The sequence below is a fragment of the Haemaphysalis longicornis genome, unplaced genomic scaffold (assembly GCF_048455015.1).
Source record: "Haemaphysalis longicornis isolate Haplotype H1 unplaced genomic scaffold, Haemaphysalis longicornis Haplotype H1 scaffold_1, whole genome shotgun sequence".
Taxonomy (NCBI): Eukaryota; Metazoa; Arthropoda; class Arachnida; order Ixodida; family Ixodidae; genus Haemaphysalis; species Haemaphysalis longicornis.
This window is the reverse complement of record NW_027526203.1, coordinates 92,703,859-92,715,809: the sequence shown is the minus strand read 5'-3', so window position 1 is coordinate 92,715,809 and position 11,951 is coordinate 92,703,859.

Sequence of the window (11,951 nt, the reverse complement as noted above, 5' to 3'; positions counted from 1 at the left end):
GGATAAATTGGAAAATAGGAAACGGAAAGGTCGTTTTGAACCGGGTTGAAGCGGGAGGGAACAGCGGCAATGGCTTCAAACGAGAACCTCCCAGCAACAGTTCCGAAGGCGGCGGTGAGGTGGAGCGCTGCTGCGGCGCCGACTAAGTCTGCGTCACCGGAGGGAAAACTGGGGCTAAAAACAGAATGCATTTTGGTTCTCGCTGCCAAAAATACAAAAAATACGAAAAATATGGAAAAATTTTACACCATCTTCCCGCGAGGGGAACCATGGGGCAGATGCGACGCATCGGGGGTTGCCATTGCGTTTCCGTTATGTTAACGATGTCAGCGTGTGGATTGCTGTTGTTGTGTATCCTATTTACGCAGCATCTTCACCCCCAATGCGTCGCATCTACCTCATGGTTCCCCTCGCGCGAAGATGGTGTAAATTTTTAACCGAGCGCAGGCTGCGCGCTAACGCACAGCTGGCACGGCGACGGGAGCGAGTGCACCCGAGCGCAAGCTGCGCGCTGACGCACAGATGGCGCTGCGGTGAGAGCGGCGGAGCACGCAGCTGCCACGGTGAGGAGAATGGGGGAGGGATGCGGACTACGCCGCGACAACGCGGGACAAGGCGAGTTAAAGAGATGCGTTGCATCTAAAATACTTGATCTTTTCGTCCACAACTGCGGCATAACCCAGGCAGCACAGGACTGTTCGGCCTAAAACAGGCCGGTGTACTTTGGCCGGTGATTTTCTGTCCGGCCGTTTTCCGGCAGCCATGTTCGGCCCATGTCCAAATGTGGGCCTTTTGGCCGTATACGGCCGTACTCCCATGGCTGTCCAACGGCCAGTGTCCGTCGGCCAGTCGACCGGCTTACGGTCATACGGCCAGATTCCAGCCGTAGGGCTCCGGCCATTCCAAAGCCACCCGTGTACGGCCGAAGTACGTCCGCCGGAGGACAGCCGAGATGCGGTCGTCGGACTCCAGCCAGACTACAGCTACCGGAAATACGGCCGTGCTACGGGCATTGGAGTTCAGCCACAGTACGTTAGCTGTACTGACGCCGGTCACTGCATGTCGCGCAAGCAGATGACTCATTCGCGCAGTGCAGAAGCAGCACAAACCCAGCATTTTGGGTCCAATGCAGCCACATCAAAGTGAGTTCGCGCGCAAGCACCAGCCGTCAAGCTTTCAGCGCAGCTTTGCTTAATTACGAGCCTCAGTTGACAGCAAAATTCATTTATTAAACAGTGCTCACAAATTGTCGTCCTTTAATTGCTGTGCCTCTTTTACTGCCGAACACAGAAAATATTCAATTCTTTGTAGAGCTTGAATAGATGTATTGTCCAGATCCTGATATCCTCTGTGGGGCGGCTTACCTGTAATAAACGGGGAAAGAGGAGGGGGGGGGGGGGGGCGGCGGAGGGCGCATACTTTAGTGGGTTGAATTTCAGAGAGATAAATTGCGCCGCTTTTAGCCAATTTCTTTTAGGGCAATATTCCGGAACACTTTCATGCTATGACTACATAAACTATTTTTATAACAGTTGCTTGACCAATTTTGATGTATATAAAACCGGCGTGAATGCCTTTACGAAGCGTTTTGGTTCTCAACAAAACACTCAGGAGTATTTAATATAACTCCTTCACAAAAAAGTATGTCCAGTTTTTGCCCATTTTTCTTGCAAATACATTTTCTACTCGATCAACTTTTCTGATGATCTTGCGCAGGGCTGATCCTAAGAAGGAGCGAACAGGTACTTTAATTTTCAATCTATTTTAATGTTGTTTTCATGAGTATACGTCCACACCACTTAATAGTCCAAAAGAGCTTAATTTTCTTCTAATGTCATACTACGTTCAAAACATTCTAGACGCGTCGCGAATGACGCCCTGCTTCAGGTGGCTGCAGTTGTATCCCTTTGTGTTCACGCAAGGAAAGGCGTAAAATTAGAGTTACATAATTTGTTTCAAACCAATAACATAGCAATGGTAGCATGTATACAGGAACCCTTGCATACTGCAACGAATAGGGCAATAAATATTTTATTGGTCAAGGTTGAATGCGAGGGTTCTCAACCCGTCGGAGGCAAACTTGCGCCTCTGGAAGTTTATTTATTTATTTATTTATTTATTTATTTATTTATTTATTTATTTATTTATTTATTTATTTATTTATTTTTATTCATTTATTTATTCATTGTTTTATTTATTTATTTATTTGTTTGTTTGTTTATTTATTTTTATTCATTGTTTTATTTATTTATTTATTTATTTATTTGATGCCTCCTTTCCTTTGGATGCATTACAGAAGGGAGATACATAACACTAAGCATTAAATATGAGACAAAATAACAAAATAATTCTACAAAGCGCGCTGAAAATCGTCAATATAAACAGTTAACGCAATCATACGTCGAAGATAATTACACTGCAGTATTGATGTAAAATAAAATGAATCGCGCAAGGCGTCACCCTTAAAGGAAAGTTAATAATTTGCTTTAAGCTAGCGGTCCCACTTTGCGATATGTAGAATGGCGCTTGGACATACTTCTCCCCTTCTACAACAGTTTTCGAATGATAGATATTACGAAAAAAGTTCAACCTGTGGTTTCATCTGTGATCTTTCACGTCCTGCCATTTCAGTTTACTTTTACTTTCTCTCATGCTAAGTTGAGCGTGCCAATTACCTAATACGAATTGCACTGACATATTCTGTATGTTTTCGAGCGTATCAACGAGCTCTTTGGTGTGGGGATCCACGAAAACACATGCGCACATGACTGAAATACGGTTGTTCTTTTCAGTTAGATGGAGGTTCACTGAAATTTCGTCTCAGAAAGCCAAAAACATATGCAGCCGTAACTTTTATGGTGTGAACCTGCCTATTTAACCTCTAAGCACGCCCTAAATAAACTCCTAGGTATTTATATTCCTCGGCCGTTGTCACAGCAGCATAATTTACCGTATACGTATCCAATTGGAATGAAGGTTTTTTTGTAAAGGTGCCGTTAACACACTGTTTAACATCCAAAAACTTTTCTGAATCAGCACACCAGGATGTTATTAAATGCGAATAAAGCTGCAGGTATACGGAATCACGTTCATTCGCTATAGTCCGGTTAACTACACAGTACTTTTGAACAAAGCTATAGGGCCAATAGTAATAACAATGCAAAAACCGATTCATTCAGTTCATAGGATGAAATATACTACGCAGAAGGTGATATGCAACACCATCATTTGCTTTTCTGCAGTCCAAGAATATACAGTCAACCACTTTAAGCTTATCTATTGCAAGAGCCAAATCGTGCGTGAACTCAACAATCTGCGTTGAGCAAGAAAATCCTGACGAAATCCGTGTTTGGTAGGATGCTGGCGATTATGTTTACCCAAATGAGTCATATCCCAAGAGTAGCTAAGCTCACCTTCAAACATCGGAACTAAATTAACAGCTAGGCTTCGTCAGTGACAAGGCTATGTTGTTATCGCAAATTTAAAATAATTTTTTTTCTAAATAGGCAGTCGTAAAATCCCCTGAAGTAACATAGTGCAGGGCATGAAGTTGATCCTACCAATGCACGAGCGAGTCTCTTCTACGTTTATCACCAACAACATAGTGCAACATTGCTTGTCACAGTTTAATTGTAAGCAGAATAACTTGCGCTTTTGCTCGCACTTGCCTTTCTTTGGTGGGGAGTCCTTGACATGGTGGCGGTTTAGCTCCTGCATGGTTGCCGCTTGCTCGACGCCCTTGAAGGCCAGTTATTTTGGTGAACCATCTCCATCTCGGATCGGACATCTCTGGCGGATCGATGTCTCCAATGCTCTCCATTTCTTGAGCGGGCGAATAGCCTCGAGATGATGCGTCGACGAAGCCGGAGGCAGAAGCGTGGTAGCGGCGATGACTGGCGAGGCTTAGCTCACCCGTCAGTGTGGCACAGTCTTCTTGTGGCAATACATGACATTTCGATGGCCTAAAAGGTTCCCTGCTAATGTCCAGTGAGTCCTTGAACCTTGCCCGTTCACCGAGAACACTCATTAGTAATCTGTTTGACAAACGATGTTCGTTCATTTAAAACGTAGAAACACGGAGCGGATGAAAAACGCGTCCCCGTTGTTCGGCTCCCTAACGGCTTTTTGTCCCCCCAGGGAAAAACCGGTCGGTCTCCTTCCAAACACGTCTGTGCATGAATTCTCGGCGCTCAGGCGCGAGCCGTTGTTCGGCTGGATGCCGTTTGCCGAAAAAAGGACGTATAACCAGATACCTTACGTAGGCCGGTCTCCTCTTGAACACCGGTTGCCAAATATTCTGTGGCCATTCGCTGGCCGTAATTCGGCCGAAGACAGCTAACCCAATGCAAAACGTATATTCTGGGGCCGTACGTCCGTCGGACGCGCGGTTCACCGTTGAAACAACGAATGCACGGCAGCCGCGCTCCGGCCGGTCTCCTTTCGAACACCAACTGCCGCAAGAATACGCATATTCTGTGGCCGGTCGCTTGCAGTGCTTCGGCCGATTACCGCTTCCCGAAGAAAAAACGGATGCCCTAAGGCCGTACTTCGACCATTCTCTTTCTCAACATCGGCAGCCGTAAGAGAACTGAATATCTGGCAGCCGGTTAGCTGCCGTTGTGCGTCCGGACACGGGCGGACGGAAAAATGCCGAAGCGCTGGTTGCCGAATGTTGGCCGTTCAACGCATGATCAGTGGCTGCCAGAACCTGGATGCTGGCCGGACATGCCAGAAAGCGGCCATAGACGGGCCGGTCTTGGGGCACACTTTCTGTGCCGCCTGGGAATGGTGTTTCATGCATTGCCCCGTGTGTCAGGTTAGCCTGAGCAGTGAAAAGCAGCTCGAAAGTGTTTCATAAGAGGAGGTCTCCACCATGGGTCAGAGCTATGTGACAGCCAGTGTGTCGAACCGAAAAAAATACGGGTTCAGTTACGGTTCGGGTTCAGGTAAATTTATTTTGTTCCGGTTCAGTTCCGGTTCGACTAATTCGATCCGCGAACCGGTTCAGAACTGAATCATTAGCAAGGGTCGAAAAATCAGTTTTGTATACTTGAAATTTATCATAAAACTGAAGTATTTTTTTCTACACTCGAACCAGCGGTTTTTTTTAAATTAGCTGCACTATTACTGTCAAATTTGAATATCTAGGACAGGTGTAACAGAAAATGTACCAGCCTCTTTTAAATGCAGAGCATTTCTTAGCCTCGCCTGTTCCTGCGTCGGACGGTGTCAACAGTTCCGCGTCCGCAGCAGGTGCGCCTCTCCTTCCCTCCTCTCTCTCAACAGCAGCTGGCGCGCGCATGCGTCGTAGTCAGCCCGTTCGCTCCGTTGCGGTCTCGGCGTAACAGGTGCGTGATAGCAGCGTGGTGAGGCGTGGAAGGGCGCGCACTGCTGCGCATGCGCGCTCTCCCTCCCGTACTGCTCTCCCTCTACTGCGCGCGCTGCAAATATAGCGGCTAGCGGTCGCTCGCGTTTCAGTCACTGCGTTGCTCCTTCCTTCCTTGGTTGACGCTCGTGCCCACGTTTACTCGTGTCTGCTACTCCAGCATCACGGAAGAAGCGATGGAAGCAACACTGCCTTCAATCAGTACTGAGGCCCCAATGCTGTGCATTTACTCGTGTTCCCCTCGCGGGAAGGCGCGGGAATTTTTTTTCACCACCCCTACTGTCGTCCTAGAGACTACACAAAGCCACCGACAAGAGACATGAGTGTGTTAATTATTGGTGCCCCTTGCTTCGTTTTATTGTACTGCTTGGATGTTAATAATGACCTAAGACATTGCCCATTTTGCTTGAATTACTTTCTTGTTACGTCACTGCTGATGCTGGGTGGCAGAAAATTTGGATGTTTTTTCGGTGTTTCTCACCACTTCTTATGAAAATAACGTCCTTAACGAGTCACCAAGGCAGATATTTCAAATAAGGCAAGGTAGGGCTTCGTTTTCATGGTGCATTTAGGATCCTTGGCCAAGCATGTAAGAAGACGTGGCCGAAACATATCGCCGACCACGGGCTGCGCCCCCCCTTCGTTATTGGGCTTACTGCGACAATCAAGAGAGAATACTGCCTGCATCCCCATTGCAAAACAATCAACAAAGAAAACTTCCTCGTAAAGCGCGCAAGCACACGCCCGGACACACAATATGGCCTTTTATTCGCCTGTGAAGATCAGCTCTACCTGTACAAGAGACTACCAAAGACGCTAGTGGAAATCAGCGAAATCAAACGTAGTGCCCAACGCTGGGCACACCTGTGAATTCGAAAACTCCAATCTCTAGAATTTCGAATGGACACGTAACTTCGCTTACCTCACCCACCGCGGTGGCTCAGTGGCTAAGACGTCGTGCTGCTAAGCCCAAAAACGCGGTTTCGATTCCCGGCCGCGGCGGCCGCTTTTCTGATGGAGGCGAAACGTGAAAACTCCCGTGTGTTCGAGACTTCGGAGCACGCTAAAGATACCCAAGTGGTCGAAGTTCATCTGGAGCTCTCCACTGCGGCGGGCCTCATCACCTGTGTATATAGCGTCGGCGCGTTAAACCTCATAATCAATCCATCTTCTCTGATCCCCGTGCATACGGTACGCGTTTAGGAATCTTATTTCTCCCGTCCCTTCGCCTTATTTTCCCCTCTTTCGCGTTTCGTAAGGTATAAAGCCTCGCTTGTATAAAGCCGATGTATCGAACCAATAACAACCATATGTGCGTCCCTTTCTTCCTGCGTCCCGTTTGTGGCGCTGTTTTAATTCTTGTGATTATGCATGCACCTAAAAGCCAAAATTTCAACACTCTTTAGCTGCTGCAAATAGGCATAGGCAAATGCAGGGCTTGAACCTTGGCTGGTACACAGTGCAACAATCTCGTGGACTGATTGCACTTCCACCGTCCCAATGAGGGAGGGAGAGAGAGCGACAAACGTTTCATTGAGCCTGCATTAAGGCCCCATATGGGGGCGTGGTGACAGGCGCCCCGGCGACCACGGGAAGGGCGAATTCGGCGTTTCAAACATCGTGCAGGCTGCCAAGAGTTTGACATTTCTTCTTCCCAGCCTTGCACCCTGCTTGCTCGACCATCAGCAACATACCATTGCAATTACGGGCCCTAATTGCTATACTGTTGTGCAGTTCGTTCAGCATGTTGTGGCTATGGTGTTGTGCTGCTGGGCCGAAGGACGCGGGTTCGATTTCCGCCCGCGGCGGCCGCTTTTCTGATGGAGGCGAAAAGCGAAAACGCCCGTGTGTTCGAGATTTCGGAGCGCGCTAAAGATCCCCAGGTGGTCAAAATTAATCCTGAGCCCTCCACTACGGCGCGCCTCGTCGCCTGCGTTGCGTCGGCGCATTAACAAACCTCACAATCAATCAAATAATGAAATTGTCACCATGTTGTGACCATTATGAGCACGTTCGGAGCGTTTTGATTCATTGAAAGGGTAAAAGTGAGCGAGAGATTGCGAAGTTGGTGGCGCGTGAAAGAAAGAAACCCCTAATGACACTTACCACCCGTTATTAATAACGCGGTGGTCGAACCGTTTTGTCGAGAATCGGAAACCGTTATTTCTTTTTTCGGTTCTGTTCTGGTTCGGGTTCAACCGGCTCAAACAGTAATGGTTCGGGTTCGGGTTCAGTTCCGGCAAAAATACCGGTTAGGTTCCGGTTTTCGGTTCGGTTCGGTTCCGGTTCGACGCCCTGGTGGCAGCACCGTTGAAGGAAATTCTGTTTTGTTCAATTCTGTTTAGTCAGTTTACACTATAAAAAGATATAGATAGATTCCTGGGCTAAAAGTTGTTAAGAAGAATTTTGCTACCGCGCAGGCGATTTATGACGTGGCTTACAGGACACTGCATACAGTGCGGAATATTTGGAACGCATACAATGTTTCCGAAGATGTGTAGTATGTAAGCAACGGCAACAAAAAAATAAAAGGCAGTAGATTCCACAAAATGTAAGATATAACAACAAAGACAAACAGCGCAGTTTTTGAGCAGATGAAAGGAGATCAAGCAGATGCATGTAATATAGTACAATATAGCAGTGACGGGAAATTGGTTAATTAAATAAAGGTATAAACACAGATGATACAAAAGAGGTGACGCGTTTTAACTACAACATAACAAACAACGACTAAAAGTATAAACGCAGACACCGCCAAAAAGAATTGAAACCGGCAAAAACACCAGAACTTTTTTTAGTTTCATCAGTTAATATCAAGTCTACAAAATATCGATGGGTTTTCTTAAATGAAAAATGTTGCACTGCTTTAAATCTATTGAGAATATTAGGAAGGTTGTGCTAGAGAGATTTCAGCTTCTAGTTTGTATGAAAGCGGGATACGTGCCAGGTGCCAGGATTGAGCATGTTTGTTGAATTGGTTAGCAGCGCTATAGATGATAAAAAGTGCTTTGACGCAACGGATAAACAATATATAAGGAACGTAGGATGTGGTAATGATACATATGCTGAAAAGCTATGATATGATAGGAGTTAAATATCCCTGCTTTTGGTGATAATGTACACCTGAAATGAGGCGCAAAATTATTTTCTGGAATATTGGATTTTTATAACCCTTTTCGTCGTGGTTCCCCAGACTAAGCTACAGTAATTGGGGATGTGATTCAAACAATGCAAAGTACAGTTTCATTTTTACTTTTGTGGGCAGAAGTGACCGGGTGTGGGCCAGAGCTCCTGTTGCTGAAGAAAGTTTCCTACAAATGTTATTGCTGTGGGTATCCACGTTGAGGCACGCTGAAAAGGTGACACCAAGAATTTTATTATCATTAACCATTTCAATTGTACTGTTTGAATATTTAATGATATGATTTAGTTTCACTGGTTCCTGTTTAGCTTCAATGGTTCGTGTTCTGTTGTATCGCAACCAAGAGTGCAATCTTTCATGAATAGCGTTGCATTTTATTACTTCATTATCTTCACATTCATGAGATATCCGATATAAAAATCGTTCAATCGTCAGCGTACATTATAAATTTGGCATCTGAGTCAGTTCGTATGATATCATTAATGAACACATTGTAAAGGAGGGGTCACAGCACAGTCCCCTGCAGTACACCAGTTGTGGACAAGAAGGATGAAATGCTATCATTAATACAAACGCATTGCTGCCTGTTTGTGAACTAAGACCGAAGTAACGCTAAGGGAGTTCCACGCATACCATTTATCACAAGTTTGTATTTTAGTATATTATGATTAGGGCAATCAAAAACCTTGGTGAAATCTATGAAAATACCTAGAGTGCAATGCTTGATTTCAATATTTTGCAATCTGTTTTCTTCATTTTTCAATAGCGTTTCCTCAGTTGATTTGTATTTTCAGAAACGAAATCGTGTATAAGATAAAATGTTTCTTCTGCCAAGAAAACCTGTTAGACAGGAAAGCATCAATTGTTCTGTTGCTTTAGAAAACACCGAAATAACTGATATCGGTCGATATTTACGTCTGCTATTTCTTCCCCCCTCTTATGTATCACCGAAACCCTACTTTTATTGATACCACCAGGAAATGTGGCACTTCCAAAGCATAAATTATAAATGCGAGTACTAAGAGTGGGCACGGGAGCATTCTACGCAGCATGGCTCACGCGTCTCAACTTTACGTTTTGCAGGCTTTTTTCCTGTCTGCGGTGCTGCTTCGTTTGCCGGGTGTGTCTGCTTCGGTAGGCGCTCCTACAGCGTTTGCAGTGCCGCTGAAGATAACCAGCCACCACTCCTGGATTATAGCCTTCTCTTGAACGAGGCTTTCGTCATGCGCATGGATTTTGGCGCATCAATTTCCTCGACGTCAACACCGTCCAGCCCGGCCTTTATAAACCGTGACCAGCCAGCCAGCCACCTCAGTGGGCACGGGAGCAGTCTACGCAGCATGGCTCACGCGTCTCAACTTACGTTGTGCAGGTGCGTAGTACTTCATTTCATTTTTCATTTCATTTTTCATTTATTCAAGACAATCATCATTACAAGTTTGTCTTGGGTGGCGTGGCTATAGGCAGAATTAACGCCTGTCGGGGCCACGACGCCCATTCAACAACTGGAGACAACCCACCATGCAGTGCACTAACTGTGAGCATAAAAAATATTGACAAAGGAAAGCAAATTGCTCAACTACGCACAAAACATGTCGATACACTACAACAGTAACACACCGAGAAATCCCTTTAAAAAGATACACGCAATAAAGAGTTCATTTTTCGGACAGTGGAGATAATATACCATAATAGTGATTGTTTTACAGCAAAAGCAAAGTAGCTTACACCAAGAAGTCAAAATTCAAACCAGAACAGAAATCACAAAAGACCAAAAGTTGACCACACAGTTCGGAGGTTTTCATTCTATATAAATCAATTTTCCGCAAGGAAGAGAGCTTTCATAGTTTTTTTAAAACTGTGTTTTGAAACATCGGTATGTAAGAGATCTAAGATCTCAGGGTACTGATTCAGTAGCCCGGGTATTTGGGAAGCCAATCCTTGCTCCCCATAACCTGTCCTTGAATACGGTTTCGCGATTAAGTTTGTTCTTAATTCATACGGGCTTTGGGTTCTATGAAACTCCGTGTTAAATTTATGTTTGTCACATTGGTACTTACGATATATTTCCAAAGACAGCCGATACTTATATAGTTTCCTGATATTTAGTATCCCATTTACCTCGAAGTAGGGCATACAACTCTCCGGGAGCAATATGTTATCTATAGCCCGCACCGCCCGTTTTTGTAACGAAAAAAGGTAGTTTAAGTTTGTCTGTGTTGTGGTGGACCACACAAGGCTACAGTAACTTAGTCGCGAATGAACAATTGCATAATAAATCTGCCGTTTAATTTTATTCGGAAGATAATGTCGCAGTCTATTCAGTGCCCCTACTGCTCGAGAGAGGTCTTTCCGCAAGGCATCTACATGTTGCGTCCAGGACAAGGTTTCGTTAAACAGAACGCCTAAAAATCGAATTGTTTGTGATTGGCCGACATAGGTATTCTTGAATTTTAGGCTCAAGTTGCCGGGTGCAGCGTGTCCTCTAGATCTGAAAAGTACGTATTTTGTCTTCGCGGTGTTAAGCTGTAATTTGTTAGCCGTAAGCCACGTATTCAAGCCGGACAACCAATTGTTAGCACATGTGAAAAGTTCATCGGTGTCCACGCCTGAAAAAAATACGTTGGTGTCGTCTGCGTATAGGACTAATTTAGCATTCCCTTGGATATTCACAATGTCATTGATGTATAATAAGAATAATATAGGCCCAAGTATTGACCCTTGAGGGACTCCATATTTAATTGCTGCTATCTCGGAGTTGTGACCGTTTACTACCGAATACTGTGTTCTTGAAGACAGATAGCTTTTTAGAAGAGACCATGCAGTGCCCCGGATGCCATAAAAAGGAAGCTTTTTCAGTAATATGTCGTGTTGCACGCTGTCAAACGCTTTTTTCAAGTCTAGAAATATGTCTAGTGTTAGAGCCTTTTTCTCAATATTTTCGATAATGTCTTCTTTAATAGCAAGTAAAGCCGACTCGAGTGATTTATTTTTTGTGAAACCATATTGCTCCTTTACAATTAAGTTATTTGAAGTCAAAAACCCGACGATTCTTTTATTTATTATTTGTTCAACTATTTTTGCAAATATCGAGAGTACAGAGATCGGTCGATAGTTGTTTAAATCGTAAGGTGGGCCCCCTTTATGGATAGCAACTACTCGCGCTAGTTTCATTTTATCTGGAAAATTGCAAGTTTAAAGAATAAGATTAGTTAAGTGCGCCAGTGGTATGCTCACTATAGAACTGACAGCTTTTAACGGTCGCCGTTTTATCTCATCTGCGCCGGAAGAACATCCATCTTTAAGAGACATAATTTCGCTAAGTATTTCATGCTCATCTGTCGGGTACAAATAGATGGTGTTGGGACAATTTGAGGTGATAAATGCGTACTACGTGGGGTTGTGGACATCCAACAGCTGCAA